Source organism: Netta rufina (assembly GCF_964035555.1).
Source record: "Netta rufina genome assembly, chromosome: 10".
In the NCBI taxonomy this organism is placed as follows: domain Eukaryota; kingdom Metazoa; phylum Chordata; class Aves; order Anseriformes; family Anatidae; genus Netta; species Netta rufina.
This window is the reverse complement of record NC_140133.1, coordinates 7,424,487-7,440,564: the sequence shown is the minus strand read 5'-3', so window position 1 is coordinate 7,440,564 and position 16,078 is coordinate 7,424,487.

Genomic DNA, 16,078 nt, shown 5'->3' with positions numbered 1-16,078 from the left:
GTGAAGCAGGGGGCTGGGACTGTGTGGAACTTCAGGTCGGCAATGGCAAAGTTGAGAGCCTCTGGGACGAACGAATAAAGGGGATGTCGTTGTGGGAGTCTATTACAGACCGCCTGGCCAGGACGATAGCGCCGATAAATTATTCTTTACAGAACTAAGAGAGGCCTCAAGATTAACTCCCCTTGTCCTTATGGGGGACTTCAACTTGCCAGACGTTAACTGGAGTGCCACACGGCTGACACGAGCAAGTCCAGGAGGTTCATGAAGCACCTAGATGATAACTTCTTGGTGCAGGTGCTAACGGAGCCAACTAGGAAAGGTGCCCTCCTAGACCTGTTGCTAGAAAACAGAGAGGGGTCTGGTGGGAGATGTGGTGATGGTGGCCGCCTCGGTCATAGCGACCATGAAGTGGTTGAGTTCAAAATTTACAGTGACAGAAGGAAAAGTGCCACCAAAACTCATCCCTAGATATGGGGGAAAGCGGACTTCAGGCTGCTCAGGGAACTAGTCAGCAAGGTCCCCTGGGAAACTGCTCTTGAAGGCCTCGATGTCCACCAGTGCTGGTCACTCTTTAAGCGATGCCTCCTAGAAGCACAAGATCAGGCAATTCCTAAATATCACAAGTCAGGCAGGCGGGGCAGGAGGCGCGGTGGCTGACCAGGAACGTTCTAATGGAGATTAGGCGGAAACAGAGAGTGTTTCGCTACTGGAAGGAGGGCCAGGCGTCATGGAAAGAATACAGGGATGCTGTTCGTGTTTGTAGGGAGAAAGTTCGTGTGGCCAAAGCACACCTAGAGTTGAAGCTGGCTGTGTCTGTGAGAGAAAATAAAAAGGGTTTTTTTAGATATGTGAATGGAAAAAGGAGAACTAAAGAATACATAGGGCCGTTCCTTGATAGGGAAGGTCTCCTCACAGACAATGACATAGGCAAAGCAGAGACGCTTAACGCCTTCTTTGCCTCTGTCTTCAATGCCGATGATGGGCTTCGGGACCCAGGGTGCCCTGAGCTGGAGGACCGGGACGGTGGGGATGACAAACTCCCAACCGACCCTGAACGTGTGGCGGGATTTGCTACTCCACCTGGATCCCTACAAGTCCATAGGTCCGGATGGGATTCACCCCCGGGTGCTGAAAGAGCTGGCGGACGTCATCGTGGAACCTCTCTCAATTATTTTTCAATGATCCTGGGAATTTGGAGAGGTCCCGGTAGACTGGAAGCTGGCAAATGTTGTGCCGATTTTCAAGAAGGGTCAGAAAGAAGACCCTAGCAATTACAGGCCTGTCAGTCTCACATCAGTGCCTGGTAAAATCATGGAGAAGATGGTTCTCAAACTTATTGAGGTGCACCTGGGGGACAAAGCAGTCATTGGTCCCAGCCAGCATGGGTTTGTGAAGGGTAGGTCCTGCCTAACTAACCTGATTTCCTTTTATGATAAGATCACCCGTATGGTGGACCAATGGAAACCAGCTGATGTGATTTTTTTGGACTTCAGCAAGGCTTTTGACACGGTTTCCCATAGGATCCTACTGGACAAAATGTCCACCATATGGCTAAATAAAAACATCATACGATGGGTGAGCAATTGGCTAATGGGCAGGGCCCAAAGGGTTATGGTAAATGGGGCTGCGTCAGGCTGGCGGGCAGTCACCAGTGGGGTCCCTCAAGGCTCCATTTTAGGGCTGGTACTTTTCAATATTTTTATAAACGATCTGGATGTAGGAATAGAAGGTATTTTGAGCAAGTTTGCTGATGACACCAAACTTGGAGGAGTTGTGGACTCGAATGAGGGTGGAAAGGCCTTGCAGAGGGATCTGGATAGGTTGGAGAGCTGGGCGATCACCAACCGCATGAAGTTCAATAAGAGCAAGTGCCGGGTCCTGCACCTGGGACGCGGAAACCCTGGCTGCACGTACAGACTGGGCGATGAGACGCTGGAGAGCAGCCTAGAAGAGAGGGATCTGGGGGTCGTGGTAGACAGCAAGTTGAATATGAGCCAGCAGTGTGCCCTGGCAGCCAGGAGGGCCAACCGTGTCCTGGGGTGCATCAAGCACGGCATCGCTAGTAGGTCAAGGGAGGTGATTGTCCCGCTCTACTCTGCGCTGGTGCGGCCTCACCTCGAGCACTGTGTGCAGTTCTGGGCACCACAGTATATAAAGGACATGAAACTGTTGGAGAGTGTCCAGAGGAGGGCTACGAAGATGGTGAAAGGCCTGGAGGGGAAGACGTACGAAGAACAGCTGAGGTCACTGGGCCTGTTCAGCCTGGAGAAGAGGAGGCTGAGGGGAGACCTCATCACAGTCTACAACTTCCTCGGAAGGGGGTGTCGAGAGGCAGGAGACCTTTTCTCCATTAACACCAGTGACAGGACCCGTGGGAACTGGGTTAAGCTGAGGCAGGGGAAATTTAGGCTTGACATCAGGAGGGGGTTCTTCACAGAGAGGGTGGTTGCACACTGGAACAGGCTCCCCAGGGAAGTGGTCACTGCACCGAGCCTGTCTGAATTTAAGAAGAGATTGGACTGTGCACTTAGTCACATGGTCTGAACTTTTGGGTAGACCTGTGCGGTGTCAAGAGTTGGACTTGATGATCCTTAAGGGTCCCTTCCAACTCAGGATATTCTATGATTCTATGATTCTATGATTCTATGATCTTTTCAAGGCCAATAGGGCCTGGGTCAAAAGGCACGTTCAGGTCACCAGGGGGCGGAACAGCCAAAGCCTTCGATGGCTGTAGCAGCAGAGGGGCCCATGGCGTAGCAGAAGGATCAGTGAAGGAGCCCGCAGCTCCCTCACTGTCTGGCAAACCACACGTGTCTGACTGTGGTCCCACACGGCTCTTTAAGGCCTCAGAGACTGCTCGCCAGGTGCCGAGCAATCCCGCCGCAACCTTGTCGTTTTTAGTTGCAGAGTCCCACACCTTGACCTCAGTTTGGTCCCATGTTTCAGGCTCATAAACAGTCCGATTGTTAATAAGGACAATAAGCTGTAAGGTTACCAGGACAGTCTTTGTTTCCAAGGACGTATGATTCCCCATACTGCGCAGCTGCTTAGCAGCGAGGGGCAGTTGTGTGCGTGGCTCCACTTCTCTCAGCTCGAGCTTCTCTCCAGCTCCGGTGCGCCCATTTCCAGCGACTTTCTGTAGGAGCTTCTCTGAGCGGTTTGCTGAGTTTGGCCGAGCCTATCTTCATGAGGTGATCAAAGTGCCTGTTCCCGTCCTAGTCTCCGTTCTGCCAGCCTGATCATTTTCATTCCTTCTTTCTGTTTCTTTATTGATGACATACACGTAACTTCATCACATCGTGTTGCCCCCTTTTTTTTTAATCTTGAGCACAGGCAACCCTCTTATACCCTTCTCCCCACAGCAGTCATTTTCAAAACAACTGTTCATTGGTCAAACGACTTTGAATATAACAGCAACGGCAAACGCCTAGAAACTTCCATGCCTTAACGGCTGGAGAACAAGCAACCTGAGATTGCATGGAGTCTCCTGAATCACTCTTCTTTGTTTCCACTCAACTCTTTTACATTCCTCCTAACGATGGCCTCATCCTTAAGAGTCTGATGTTATCATCAACCAGGGGGCTTGCTGACCCCCATGGCCACACTCCCAAATCTTCCCCTTCTTTATTAATATCAACCATTTTCTCAACACAAATTACCACTCCATATACAACAGCCTCAATTTGAGGGCTGAAAGCTTCCATTAAGGGTCCTAACACCCATTTGGAGGGACCAAAGCATCACAGTAGGGTACAGGCCGTAAGCCAGAGACTCCAAAGGCCCAGGGTCCAGGTCTAAAGCCTCACCTTGACGACCAGGCCCGCCCACGCTCCCCCTCCCTCCCTCCCTCCCTCCCTCCCTCCCTCCTTCCCTTTATCTCTCCATCCCCATTTTAAGTGTTCAAAGCCTCATTAGGAGGCCCCCGTGTTTCCTCTCTAGGCTCCAAAGCCTTCTTTTCAAGCTCCAGAACCTCCACTTGGCATCCCAAGTCTTCTTCTGATCATCTAAACCCTCAGTTTGCAGGCCCAGGGCCTCATTTGTAGGGACCAAGCCCTTTTGTTCAGGGCCTTAAGACTGCTCTCAGGAGACAAAACTGGCTTCTTAGTGCTTACACCCTCACTTTTCTGGCCCAGGCTGTCATTTTCAGGGCACAACGCCTTATTTTTTAGGGCCCCCAGTTGCACTGGAAGGTGCAGAGCTGCATTTTTCGGGTGCAAAACCTTATTTGTGAGAAAAGTTCCCTTCCTCCCCATTTTAAGTGCTATGAGTGGTTAGAGGGGCGTTGGGTAAAGGGAAAGGTTGTGTGGTCGTGGTGGCTTGGGGGCTTACTGTATCCACCTCAGCTATTGTGTGCTATTTTGTCAGTTTGGGATCTGGAAGTTGGATCTCAACACAGAAAACTAAGGGGAGATTTTATTGGTCTCCATATTGTTATAGTTTGCTCCTGAGGTTCATCCCTCAGGAGCAAACTGCTCCAACCTGGGTCCCCCACAGTTGGCAGCTCCTGCCAGGCCCCCTGCTCCTGCATTGGCTCTGCTCCACAGGCTGCAGCTCCGGCCCACACTCTGCTCCGGTGTGGGTCCTCCACAAGCTGCAGCCTGCTTCAGTGCAGGTCCACCTGCTTCACCATGGCCTCCTCCACGGTCTACAGTGTGAAACCCTGCTCCACTGTGGTACTCCATGGGCTGCAGGCGGAAAGCCTGCTCCGCCATGGTCCTCACCACAGGCCACAGGGGAACTTATGTTGTGGTGCCTGGAGCACCTCCTCCCACCCCTTCACTGACCTCGGTGTCTGCAAGGCTGTTTCTCACTCCTCTCTTTCTCCTAGCTGCTGCTCCACAGCAATTTCTTCCCTTTCTTAAATATGCTCTCACAGAGACGCAAACAACATTGCTTATTGGCTTGGCTCTGGACAGCAGCAGGGCCCTTATCTAAAATGGGGCAGCTTCTGGATTCTTCTCACAGAAGCCACCCCTATGGGCCCCTGCTACCAAAACTTGCCAAGTAAACCCACTACAATTTCTTATTGTTCATATTGTTCAAAAGGGATGGAAAATGGAGACTTGTTTGTAATCAAGAAAAGGAATGGAAAATGGAGCCTGTTCAGTCCTGGAACTTAAAGGATTCTTTGTTCCCTTTCCTGATCGTACATATATATAGGCATACTCGGGTTTAGTATTTAAAGCAATGTTCTGTATATTTAGAATGTTTGATGTTTGTGTGTGCGTTTTGGTGGAGCGTAGACTCTCTGCACACCCAGTGCTGCTTACTTGCCTTTTATACCTTTTATAAATATTTGTTTTATAAATACTACAAAATTCAGATTGAGTTGAGATCTCATTTATAACAGGGGGGAAAATGAGCTCTGGTCCCATGCTGCTCTCAAGAAACTGTGTAGGAGAAGGACGTGAGGAGGGAGCAAGCTGCGAGTCATATGCCAGATGTCCTGCGCCTGTCTCGGAGGTTGGCAATGCTGGCCCAAGGGTGTGGTGCAGGCGCTGCCACTCCAGGGCTGCAGCCCCATCCAAGGGACATCTCCTGTGGCGCGGGGAGCACTGCCAGCAGCCCGAGGGAAGCGATCCTTCCTCTCCGCTGCAAGAGCGGCCTTCCTCATGCTTGGGTGCCGAGGGCCCAGGCCCCAGCATGGCACCTCCAGCCACCCCCGTGAGGCAGGGGCTCTGTCACAGTGGGCGTAAGGCAGCTTTGGGCATCCCTGCCCAAACAGGGGGCGCGCCGCGGTGATGTCACAATGGCCACTGTGACCCGCAGGGTGAGGAGTATAAAAGGCTGCTGGGCCCGGGCCGTGCCCCAGTGCGATTTGGTGAGTTGGGGAGAGGGCAGGGAGGAGGGGGCTGCCCGGGGCTGCCGAGGGAGGAGGGGTCCGACACCTCAGGGCCCGTGCTACAGGCTCACCCTCGTTCTGCTTCTCCCTCAGGTTCGGCAGAGGAGTGTGTGCAGGAGAAACCCCGGCACCGCTGAGGCAGGGACTCTCCAAGTGCTCACTGTCGAAGTGCACCATGTCTGACATGAACGAGAATGCTCCCGACTCGAGGGAGCGAGGTGAGAGAAAAGTACCCCTTTTCTCAGCAGGGCCCCTCTGCTCCTTGGCAGGGGGGACCCAGGTCGGGCTGTGGGTGCCTGCTGGGCCCCTTCCCCTCCACAGCCTCTGGCCCTGCCCATCAGCCAGCATGGCAGGGACAGATCAGGCCCTTGGGGACAGTCCCTCAGGGACACCTGGCCCCGCAAAGGTGCTCAATGGCTGAGCCATTTTCTCTCTCTCCTCCAGCATGCATGCTGTGTGGCCGGCTAGATGTCGACGTGAATGTCTGCGGCCAAACATACGAAAGGGATGGGCTCTGTGCCCACTTATATTGCATGGTGAGTTCCCCCAGGGGTCCTGTCAACATCCCACCAGGGACGGTCTCTTCAACTGTGACTCCTAATGAGATCCTGCTCTTTTCTCTTCTATAGCTTTTTGCAAATGGCCTTTATCGGCGTGAACGCATAAGACAGGGAACTGCAGGAATTTTAATAGAGGATGTACGGCGCACAATCAGGCAGGCATCCGAGAAGGTGAGGACCTGACAGGAACAGGGAGGTTTGTGCCAGGAGATGCTTCCGCAAGCTTAGCCTGGACCCCAGGGAAGCAATCCCGGCCTTTCCAACCTGCTCCGGGACAAACTGCTGCTCTGGCAGATGAGCCTTGTCCACCAGGCAGGTCTGCAGAGTGTGCCCTGCACCCTGTGCCCTGCCCTGCCCAGGGGTGTGGGGCCAGCGGTGGCGGCATCGAGCCTGCTGCTAATGGGGCTGTTGTGTTCTCTTCAGCAATGCTTCGTCTGTGGCGAGCGAGGGGCCAGCATCACCTGCACGGTGACAGGCTGTGAACGCTGCTTCCATCTCCCCTGCGCCTCAGAGGGAGAATGCGTCACCCATTACTTCGGGCGGTACAGGTAAGGGATGCCGGCACCAGCCAAGCAAGAGAGGACCCCACGATGATGCTTCCCAGCAGCCTGGCAGAGCCAGAGGCAGCGCCAGAGCCTGGACGGGCCTGGGGCTCCTTCACGTTCCTCTGCCCTCCTCGCCACAACCGCGGCGGGCCCAGCACTTCTCACCTTGCCCTTCCCTTCCCTCTCCCCCCCAGGTCCTTCTGCTCAGAGCACAGCCCACACCAGGCAGCGCAGGCAGCTCCAGAGCAGGGCACCACCTGCATCATCTGCATGGACCCTGTGGGGGACAGCACGTCCTACCACACCATGGTGTGCCCAGCCTGCAATCACGCATGGTTCCACCGGCGCTGCATCCAGGTAGGAGACCTCCCCTCACCCTGCGGGCACGGCAGCTGCTCAGCAGCACCAGGGCCCGCTCACCGCTCACCACCTGTGTTCCTGCTGCAGGGACATGCCGTGTGCGCAGGCATTGTCTGCTTCCAGTGCCCCATCTGCAGAGACAGGTTGCATTTTTGTGCAGAGATGTCCAACATGGGGATCCGAATCCCAGTCAGGTTGGTATCCCTCTACCCTGCTCTTGAGACACGAGGGCCCAAGCGCTGTGCACAGGCAGGGAATGGACAATTTCGTCCCTTCTCTTGCAGAGGACCAACCTGGGAGGACAACGACGCCTTTGCATCACAGCGTGAGAGGCACCAGCACTGTGATGCCAGCGAATGCCTTTACCCACAAGGCAGGGAGCGGGCGGAAGTACACGGGTGAGTTGCCTCAGCATCCATCTGGGGCTCTGCATGGGACCTCAGCATCACTGCAGGCTGGGGGAGGCAGGACAGAGCAGAAGGGATGTGCCAGCCACTCCCTGCCTCAGACGCTTTGTCCTCACACCCACAACCCTTTGCTTCTTCCCCAGGCCCTGGCAGCTGCTCCTGTGCCGCTCCTGTGCTGCCGAAGGCACCCACCGGCGCTGCTCCAACTTGACCGACAGCGCAGGCACCTGGGAGTGCGCCAGCTGCGCTGGCGTGGACAACGGTAAGACGCACAGGCCGCATGCTGCTGGGCTGCAGGGGCTCAGGGCAGCCTTGCCAGAGTCTCTCTGACCCAGGACGGATCAGAGCCTCTACTGCCGTGGGTCTGGAAGTCCATCCCACTCACCTTCCTGCCTCCTCTTACAGCCTCCAGTGCCAACCAGGGGCTCGCCAGCTCTAGCACCTCCACTGCAGAGGCTCTGGGGCCCTCCCATGGCTCCCCAGCACCCGAAAGCAGCAGCCTCAGCAGCAGCAGCAGCCAGGCAGCACCAGGGCCATCCCACAGCTCCCAGGGGACTGAGAGTGGAAGGCCAGGAACAGAAGAGAGGACAATCTGCCAACCTGTACGTCAGGCCCAGGACACCTGTAATGATCCTGGAAGAAGCCGCAGGACGAGCCGTGCTGCAGAACCCAGCGCTGAGAGCAGCACCCCCAGCTTGGCCAGACGGAGGGCACCAGGAACCTCCGGTCACTCCTTGGTGCCCGAAGGCAGACGTCCCACCAGCCAGCGGGGGCGACCCCAGAGAAGAAGCCGCTCACCGCTGGAACATCAGGCCACAGATGCCCAGAGCCAGCCCCAAAGACGCCAAAGGAGCAGCCATGCACCACAGACCAGTGCTGGGAGCAGCAGCACCACCCGATCTCCCAGGCAGGCGGCATCGGGGTCCCCCAGTGGATCCCCAAGACGTAAACGGCGACGATCCTCCAGCCAGCGGGGGCGACCCCAGAGAAGAAGCCGCTCCCCGTTACAACATCAGGCTCCAAATACCCAGAGGCAGACCCGAAGACGGCGTGGGAGCAATCATGCTGCTGAGGGCACCCACCGGCGCTCCTCCGACAGCGCAGGCACCTTGGAGAATGACAGCGATGCTGGCGTGGACAGAAGCAGCCCGGCAACACTGTGGCCATTACAAGGTATCCTGGTGACTGACAGAATGTGGCACAGATTGCGAAGGAGGAGCCAACATGTAACGTGGGCACCAGAAACCTTTAACCAGCCCCGAGGACACCATGAGACCAGTGCTGCTAATCGCGAAGCAGCACCACGTACCTTCAGGCACTCCATGGTGCCCGAAGACAGATACCCCACCAGCCAGCGGGGGCGAGCCCGGACAAGAAGCCGCTCCCCATTACGTCAGGCCACAGATGCCCAGAGCCGGCCCCGGAGACAGCGTGGGAGCAGACGTGCTGCATCCCCCTGTTCTCAGAGCAGCAGCAGCAGCAGCAGCAGCAGCTCTGATAGCGAAACGGCATCGGGGTCCTCCAGCGATTCCTCGGTGCCTGAACGCAGCAGCCACTCCAGCCACGCCGGGCCAGTCCGGACGCGAAGCCGCTCCCGGTTACAACGTCGGGCCCCAAATCCCTACAGCCGGCCTGAACAACGCCGCAGGAGCAGCCGTGCTCCAGCCCGACGTCGTGGCCCCAGTCCCCAGCCACCATCACAATAAAGCTTGCTGCCAATCCCATCTGTGCAGAGGGATCACACGCATGTGTCAGCTTCAGTCTCACTTGCACTCCCATTAGATGGATTAGAAAAATTGTTGGGCTGCACATGTCCCAGTTATCAGCCAACCGTCACCCTGTAGACTATGGCACGTAAAATTGGAGCCGTGAAATTATCGTGTCTTTGGGGAATTGTGGTATGAACGTTCCCTGTGAGATTCCCAAGTTTCACTCCATTCCAACACCCCTCTGTTTCTAACAGAATCACAGAATCACAGAATCACAGAATTTCTAGGTTGGAAGAGACCTCAGGATCATCGAGTCCAACCTCTGACCTAATGCTAACAGTCCCCACTAAACCATATCCCTAAGCTCTACATCTAAACGTCTTTTAAAGACCTCCAGGGATGGTGACTCCACCACTTCCCTGGGCAGCCTGTTCCAATGCCTAACAACCCTTTCGGTAAAGAAGTTCTTCCTAAGATCCAACCTAAAACTCCCCTGGCGCAACTTAAGCCCATTCCCCCTCGTCCTGTCACCAGGCACGTGGGAGAACAGGCCAACCCCCACCTCGCTACAGCCTCCTTTAAGGTATCTGTAAAGAGCAATAAGGTTACCCCTGAGCCTCCTCTTCTCCAGGCTGAACAAGCCCAGCTCCCTCAGCCGCTCCTCGTAGGACTTGTTCTCCAGGCCCCTCACCAGCTTCATCGCCCTTCTCTGCACCCGCTCAAGCACCTCGATGTCCTTCTTGTAGCGAGGGGCCCAAAACTGAACACAGTACTCGAGGTGTGGCCTCACCAGAGCCAAGTACAGGGGGACGATCACCTCCCTAGCCGTGCTGGCCACACTGTTTCTGATACAAGCCAGGATGCCGTTGGCCTTCTTGGCCACCTGAGCACACTGCTGGCTCATATTCAGCCGACTATCCACCATCACTCCCAGGTCCTTCTCTGCCTGGCAGCTCTCCAACCACTCCTCTCCCAGCCTGTAGCTCTGCTTGGGGTTGTTGCGCCCCACGTGCAGGACCCGGCACTTGGCCTTGTTGAACTTCGTGCAGTTGACCTCAGCCCATCAGTGCAGCCTATCCTGCAGAGCCTTCCTACCCTCGAGCAGATCGACAGACTGCTTTCCCAGGGCTGTGTTGTGCTTCCAGGATATGTCAGGGAAGTTGAAGGCCCCCACGAGAACAAGCGCTGAAGATTTCGCAACTTCTGTCAGCTGCCTGTAGAACTCCTCATCCGTCTCCTCATCCTGGTTCGGCGGTCTATAACAGACCCCAACCAGGACACTAGCCTTGTTGTCCCCGCTGATCCTAACCCAAAGGGACTCGACCTTGTCATTCCCAGCCTCGAGTTCTACAACATCGAAAGACTCTCTAATATAGAGCCACACCACCACCCCTTCTGTGCTGCCTGTCCCTTCTATAGAGCTTATAGCCAGGCATTGCAGCACTCCAGTCATGAGACTGGTCCCACCATGTCTCCGTGATGGCAACCAAGTCGTAGCCTGCCTGCTGCATGATGGCTTCCAGCTCCTCCTGTTTGTTACCCATGCTGCGTGCATTGGTGTAGATGCACTTCAGCTGGGCCATTGCCTTATCCCCCGGCCTTGCTATTGTTCCCCCAGCACAGCTCCAACAATCCTTGCTTCAGCCCCATCCCCCTTCTTACCTAGTTTAAAGCCCTCTCAATGAGCCCTGCCAGCTCCTGGCCCAGGATCCGTTTTCCCCTAAAAGATAGGGACCCGTCTGCGGCCATCAGGCCGGGTGCCGAGTAAAGTGCCCCATGGTCGAAAAACCCAAGATTTCTGCGTTGGCACCAGCCCCTGAGACATGTGTTTAACAGGTGGGCTTTCCGTGTCCTCTCTGTACCCCTCCCTGCCACTGTAGGGATGGAGGAAAAAAACAACCTGCACTCCCGCTCCATCCACTAACCGACCCAGCCCCCTAAAGTCTCGTTTGATAGCCTTCAGGCTTCTCTCTTCAACGTCATCACTACCTGCCCAGACTATCAAAAGAGGATAATAATCAGAGGGGCGTACCAGGTTGGGAAGCTTCCTGGCAACGTCCCTGACCCTGGCCCCAGGGAGGCAGCAGACTTCCCTACGGGTAGGGTCAGGCCGACAAATAGGGCCCTCTGTTCCCCTAAGAAGAGAATCTCCCACAACAATAACCCTTCTGTCTTTCTTGGTGGAGGCAGTCCTGAGGCGTGGAGTCGACCTCCTCGCCCTAGGCATCCTCCTGGGAACACTTTCTACCTCTTCCTCACCCACCGGTCTCTCGAGCTCCAGGGCCTCAAACCTGTTGTGTAAGGGCACCTGGGAAGGTGGGGCCGGAAGGGGAGGGCGTCGCCTGCGATGTTGAGCAGGGACCTGTTTCCATTCCTCCTCAGCTCCCAGATCCCCTCCCTCTGCCCGATGGCGACAGGGCAGGGGGTCCACCCCCATTTGGGGTGTCTCACCTCGATACCTCTCCTTGAGGCCCTGCAGGGAGTTACTCCACAAGTTTATCTCCCGCTCACACTCCCTGATATCCCTCAACCTCTCCACCTCCTCCTTGAGCTCCACCACCATGCGGACCAGGTCATCCACCTGCTCGCACCTCACGCACGCAGTTTCTCTGCCTCCCGCCGATGGCAGCAACAGGCTCAGACACTCCTTGCATCTGGAGACCTGAACTGCTGCATTTTTTAACGGGTAGTCGGTCTGGGTGTGTACCGACTTCCTGGAGAGCCCACCATGCCTGGTGGAGACCATTATCACCTGGTGGAGACCATTATCACCTAGCTAACGGCTGTTGTTAAGGAGGTGTTCATTAGCGCAGGCCCATGAGGTGTTCAGGTCAGAATCCATACAATACAAGCTGGCATCTGCCACATCCAAGTGAAAACCATGCTTAGGTGGGATTGTTGCACAATCACAATGGCACGCAGTTACAGCTTCTTGCCATCCCCACCTACGCTGACCTTGGGCATCCTAACACACCACGGGGCCTTATCATATGCATGGGCTTCGAAAGGCTGTTGTTGACGATTTGGAATAATGGGGAGTGGTACGACGACATAAGGTAGATACCAAGATGTTTCAAGCACAGGTTCTGCTCACCACCGATGTGGGTGTCTAATCCCCGAGGGTGATGTAAGCAATACCAACAAGGCAATTTGTTACCTAGCTGCAGCACACAGCCAGGCGGCACCAGGGTCCTCCCAAGGCTCCCCACTGCTGGACAGCAACAGCCCCAGCACCGCCAGCCAGGCAGGAGTGGGGCCCTCCTTGGCTCCCTGGTACCCAACAGCAGCAGCTCCAGCACCCTGAGACTGACAGGAGTGGGGACGCCCCGCAGCTCCATAGTGCCTGAGAGCAGCGGCGGCTCCAGCCACCCTGGGCCGGAGCAGAGGACAACCCGATCACGATTACAACATCCAGCCCCGAATCCTTCCAGCCAGCCCAGGACATGCCACAGAACCAGGCACGCGCTAGCCCCAAGCGCTGGCCCTAATCCGCAGCCCCCAAGTCCAATACAGTTCCGAGCCAACCACCCCTGCTGCCCTCGCCCATCTTCCTCCAGGCTGATTGCTTTGCAGGGGAGCCCGTGGCAGCAGGGACAAGCACTCTGGACATGCTCTGTCCCAGTGGCACACGTGGGTGATCACAGCACTGCAGCACTGGAGAGGAGGTTGGGGTTGGCAAGAGGTGGGACAGGTGAGAGCAGGGCTGGCAGCTGGCTTTGGGCTCTTGCGTGGCCTTGCCGTTAGCACAAGGACTCGGCTTCAGCTTATCCGGGTTGTTCAGGCCAGGCTCGTGAGCCTGCAAGAAAGGGAGAAGTTTAACGGCAGCGTCCTCCCCAGCAGGTTTGGGTCTAGGCGTCTGCCTGTCTTATGTCTGCTCTGGCACCGGTGCCTGTGAAGAATGACGTCGCGAGGTGCTGGGCCTGCTCTCTCGAGGAAGAACTACAGGCTGAGCACTGAGCCGGAGAAGTCCAAGGTCGCAGGTACGGGCTGGACACGCCTCGCACAAGCAGGACCGCTGTGGAACGGGGCGAGCGCCCCTCGCCTCGCTTGAGATCGCCTGCCTGCCAGTGGCGGTGGCCGTGCTGAGAGAGGCGTGGTGGGGCAGAAAGCGAGCGAGTCCCTGAGCAGAGGCGAGATTTTGGGAGGGCAGAATGAGGGACTCCAGCAGAAACTCGTGTCGCGGTGCTGGAGGACGTGGTGCTGCCTGTCTTTGTCCCATCGGACTCTGGGAGTTCCCCTTGCAGGGCAGACGGCCTCTCGGGTTCTCGGATTAATGCTTTCCTCGGAAATGATGATACTGCCGGGCAGTCATTTGCTCTTGCACCGGCCACCCCAGCACAGTCCGGCTTGTGAGACCGCAAGGCTGGCATTTGAGGGCTGCGTGGCACCCACAGCTAAGGCAAGCTGCTTTCTGGGGCACCAGGGATTGTTTTGCACAAGGACAGCTACTGCGAGGCGTACAGCCTTAAGGAGGCTGTGAGTTAGCGTAGGTGAGCTGTGCCTGCGAGCCTTTCTGTCCCCGCATCTTCTCCAGCACAGCTGAGAGATGCAGTAGCTACAGAGAATGTTGCAGGTACAAGCAGGACATCAGGAAGTGCAGGAGTGGTATTATGATTTTTATTTCCCTTGGGAATGAAACTGGGTAATCACACCCAGCTTTTGAAGGAACATTATCTGGAAGTAGCAGAGCAGCGTTCCTGAAACGTAGTTTCACTTGAGGGGATGACTGTGCAGCCTCCCATTTGTATTGGAGAGCAGCTCAAACTGGAAGGAGCCCCTTGCTGCGGAGATGCACTCCATAGTGCTGGTGTCTAGGACTGTTAGTGAGGGCAGTGAGAAGGTAAATGGCTTCTTGAAGCTGTCTTCCCCCGAGCTGATCTGCAACCTGGAAGGTTGTTTTCCTGTAGTTATCAATGTTTTGCTTGTACCTGAAATGAATGGTTTGAGTGTACCTCCTGACTCCTTAAGCTTACTTTTCTCTCCTTTTTCACAAGGGATAGTGAACAGCAGGCTGCTGGATGCACTCTGGACATGCTCTGTCCAAGTGGCACACGTGGGTGATAACAGCGCTGCTACTCTACTCTGTGCTGGTGCGGCCTCACCTCGAGCACTGTGTGCAGTTCTGGGCACCACAGCACAAAAAGGACATTAAACTGTTGGAGAGTGTCCAGAGAAGGGCTACAAAGATGGTGAAGGGCCTAGAGGGGAAGACCTATGAGGAGTGGCTGAGGGCACTGGGCCTGTTCAGTCTGGAGAAGAGGGGGCTGAGGGGGGACCTCATGGCGGCCTACAGCTTCGTCACAAGGGGAGTGGAGGGGCAGGCACCGATCTCTTCCCTTTAGCGACCAGTGATAGGACCCAAGGGAGTGGGGTCAAGCTGTGACAGGGGAGATTCAGGCCTGGATATCAGGAAGAGGTTCTTCACTGAGAGGGTTGTCGTGCACTGGAACAGGCTCCCCAGGGATGTAGTCACTGTACCAAGCCTGTTGGAGTTTAAGAAGCTTTTGGACTGTGCTCTTAGTAACAGCAACAGGTAATAGTAACAGGTAGTAGTCAGAGTAGCTTTGGGTGCAGGAGACGCAGAAGGGGCCTTTCCAGAAGACCATTTTTTTTCCCAATTTCTTATTATTCTTCTGGAAGGACTGTCGGTATGTACTCCCCCAGGGATATCTCCGGGTCCCCTGATACTCATATTTCCCATTTTTCCTAGCCCTTGTCAGTGTGCTGCTGCAGAAATTTACCCCCTGTAGGGTACCACACACCAATGTTCTGATTCTGGAAAATGGGGGTGTACTGCCAAGCACTTCACTGTTCAAGGGATACTGTACATCAGATCTCCTGAGACTAGTCCTTTCTCTCTCTTATCTCATACTTTGTTCATCTCCAGCAGTGCCCCGCACAGAGCTACAGAACCGTGGATCAGGTCTCCACAATCATACGTGTCAATCACATGTCACACAAGTCTCACCTGACCGCCAAGGCAATACTTAATATTTTTTGCCTTGGTCTGTGCACAGAGTTACCAGGCCTTATTCGTCCTTTCTTGCCGTTCTTGTTTCTTATCTCACACTTTGTCCATCTCCAACTGTGCCCCTTGCAGAGTATGGAACTCCTCTGTGCTGTGTGCTGCGGGACCTGGCATGGTGCTGGGTGCTACAGATTCACCCTGGTCTCACTTCTCCCTCAGGGTCAGTAGCACCTGAGATTGTGCTGAAAGATCGCACACGCATGTGTTGTCTTTATTCACCTCTGCCTTTCTCGAGGGGGGGTAACGTTATGGGCTACGACCACAGGGTTGTCTTCTTTATACCTTAAAGGAGGCTGTAGCGAGGTGGGGGTTGGTCTGTTCTCCCACGTGCCTGGTGACAGGACAAGGGGGAATGGGCTTAAGTTGTGCCAGGGGAGTTTTAGGTTAGATGTTAGGAAGAACTTCTTTACTGAAAGGGTTGTGAGGCATTGGAACAGGCTGCCCAGGGAAGTGGTGGAGTCACCATCCCTGGAAGTCTTCAAAAGACGTTTAGATGTAGAGCTTAGGGATATGGTTTAGTGGGGACTGTTAGCGTTAGGTCAGAGGTTGGACTCGATGATCTTGAGGTCTCTTCCAACCTAGAAATCCTGTGATTCTGTGATTCTCCCCAGGGTCTGTCAGCATCTT